We start from the raw sequence: 3,243 nt of genomic DNA on the forward strand, positions 1-3,243 counted from the left end.
TCCTGCTTTATCTATTTACGGATACTCTGTATCTCTGTCAGTGGTTGAGGTATGGGCATTTCTTTGCCCAAAGGCCAGTTCTGCCAAGAAGGCTTCAGGTGGAGTGTCTTTGGTGCTCAACATTCTTTCGGGAATAGATTGTTGCTAGGAGCAATTGTGTCTCACTACCACAGAACTGAGTCAGATTAAAGGCCATTCTCTACATCTCTTTGAAGAGGCTGAATATTATCTATACTGAATATAATCTCCATGTATCTGAAGAACCTGATTAGTCTAATTATAAATGACAAACATAGATGACTATTGATCTATATAATTCTCAATACCTATCTAACTTAAAGACTAAGACAATATAAACAACTGTGCAATAAATGAGGACAATATGACCTCCAAATATAAACAATGTACAAATACACATTGCAATATGGTAGATAATATCTCAATACATAAGCAATATATGTGTATCTTAATCAGAGGTAGAAATGTACATTGCAATATGGTAAATATACATATATCAATACAATATATATATATATCAATACATAAAAAACATTTTAAACAGAGGTAGAAGCATGCATGCATACAATAGTCAATATAATTTAACTTTATCAATATACAAGAATTGATACCACTATAATTGTCTAAAAACTAACTTACAAGTACCAATCTATTATCCCATCATCCAATTATCCCTTTTTTCAAAAAGATTCCTGAGCTTATAAAATTCCTCCCCTCAACCCTCAACCGTATACTAATTACAATCAACCCTTAAATGATGTCCCTAAACCCAAGTACAAAATTTACTGGGAATTGGAACCCTACCTCTTGAAGAGGCCAATCTCGGATGCCAAGATTCTGGAGTAATGATAGTTACATCCACTGTGAGGGCCTGTGGAGTTTAAATCCATGTGGGGAGGCAAACGATAGGGTGCATGGGGAATTGAAGCCAATCTGAGGCATGTAAAGAGAATATATAAAGAATTGCAGCAAAAAAGCCACCATGTGATAATTTATATTAAACTGCTGGCTCAATGCACAAGGCACAGGCCGTGGCTGAGGGAGGGCTCGTACCAAGCTGAGCTGGTGGCAGGCAGCCGAGGGGGGTGGAGGGGAGGGGTCCTAAAAACCAAACGGTTGGGTGCCAGATGAAGGTGTAAATCACAAACAATTCCATACCCGTTTGGAATTATGATTAATAGAATGGTTATTTATTTAAGGGGGAAAACTTACAGATCACCGTCTGTGCAATCAGGAAGGAAGCCTAGTCACCAGAAGTGGAACCGGAAGCCAGAGAGCTAGCGGAGGGCAGTGGCCACTTTTTAAAAGAGACTACACTCCAATGGGCTGGTATCTCAACAGCTATTGGCTGAAGGAGCAGAAGGAGCTCCTGCAACAATAGCAGACTAAGTAACCTTTACTTAATGCATTGGGATATAAGAATAAAATGCCTAGGCTCATTTAGCCAAGAAGCCATTTGTGTGGATGGATGACCGCAGTGTTATGCGTACTCTTGGACTTATGTGCACTCTTGGACTTTTGATACTAATAGGCTGTTGGACAATTTCAGAAACAAACTGCCTTTGCACTGGTCAGGAATAGGCTTCCAGTTGGAGAAGCTGAGAGGAAGTGGTGCATGGCCTTTACAGTCTGGATATCAGGATAGATAGGCCATGTGATGGGCATAAACCTGGGTAGGGATCCTGCAGGGAGTACCAGGAGGGCACAACCTAGGTGAGGATGCCTCAGAATAAAGAGTTGGTTCTTTGATTCTTACATTTTCCTCAATGAACAGCTATGTAGCCTCTGCATCCTGCTGACAAGGGTCTTGAAAGACTTTTCCATAAAGGATGGAGTTGCGCGATTCCATGTCCACCTGTGGTGGGCAATTAGTCTCATCTCCTGCTGTCGCTGGTCTGTGAAAGGATGGTTATGGCTAGCACTCTTAGGTTGCTCTAGTTAAACCTGTTGCTGTGAAGAACAGCACAATTAAAAGCAACTTGAGCAAGGAAGGTGGGGGTTATCTTTTACACTTCTAGGTCAGTTTGTCGCTGATGTCAAGCTGGATCAGAAGAAACCACTGGCCATCTGCTGTGGGCTAGATCCTCCACATCTGTCAGGACAATCTCCTACAGATGTTCCCACTGGCTAATCTTGTGTTTTCATGTTTTTGAGATTATTGGGTGAATTTTTGCCTTGGCGCCTGCCCATCTCCTCCTATTGATGCTATCTAATGGGTCTTTTAAAACCGGTTCAGGTTTCCCTGCTGGCCAGGGGCTCTTCTTGCAAAATGCCCTCGCTCTGTTTTCGGGCTCCTGCCGGGGGCCACGATCCCTCTCACCCCTCAGAAGGGTCTTCAGGAACAGGACCCGGCTCCTCCTTTGCCAGGGACCTCGCCAACCAAAGGCCTACCTCTTTGATTTAATTGTAGTGGGGTGATCTGCTCTCGGTGTTGCGCGCTGGTCCCCAGGGTCTGCCTGCGCCGTCCGCCTGCCCCACTGGCTAATCTTATCTGGGAAATTCTTCAAAGTTCCATCTTCCTAACTGACTAGTTTGTAAGACATTTACAAGAATAATTACTACTTTGGTTTGAATAAACAATACCTTCATTCCTAAGAGGCCTGAGCTCCTTAAAAACCTTGGGCCCTTATCAGTCTTATGTTTTTTATTGTGAATTCCCACTACCCTTTAACACATTAGAGGTGATACACCCTTGGAAAGTCATGGGTCTTGGATTTCTTGCCCTTTCTGCAACAGGAACAGTTTCTCTTCTTGGCAAAGAGTTCAGATGATATGTCACCACCCACAAAGCCATTAAGACTTCTGAGTGTGTGGATAAAAGGCATGCTTCCATTGACTCACTGACTCAAGATAATGGGAGGAAGCAACTTCCATTAATCTTTATTTTCTGTGGTTATGATAAAATACTCAGTTAAAAGGAATTTGAAGAGGTTTTAACCTCACAGTTCAGGGGGTATGGTCTGTTACTGCATGGAAGCGACAGAAATGGCTTGCTTTGCAGTTGGTCATGTGTGTGTGTGTGCTCAAGCAGAGTAATGAAAGTGGGCTTTCTTAGTGTTTGACCATTTTCAATTTTGACAAGTCCAGGACTGCAAGCCTAGAGACCTATTCCTAAAGAAATAGTGCTGCTGCCTGCAGCTAAGATTATCTCCCTATACTAACGTAATTAAGAAGATGCCTTAGAAATTGAGGTCTGACTTGAATATAATCTCCCACAGGTGTCCA

This window comes from Microtus oregoni, unplaced genomic scaffold, assembly GCF_018167655.1.
Source record: "Microtus oregoni isolate MIOR12 unplaced genomic scaffold, Mior012 000049F_ref0000343, whole genome shotgun sequence".
In the NCBI taxonomy this organism is placed as follows: Eukaryota; Metazoa; Chordata; class Mammalia; order Rodentia; family Cricetidae; genus Microtus; species Microtus oregoni.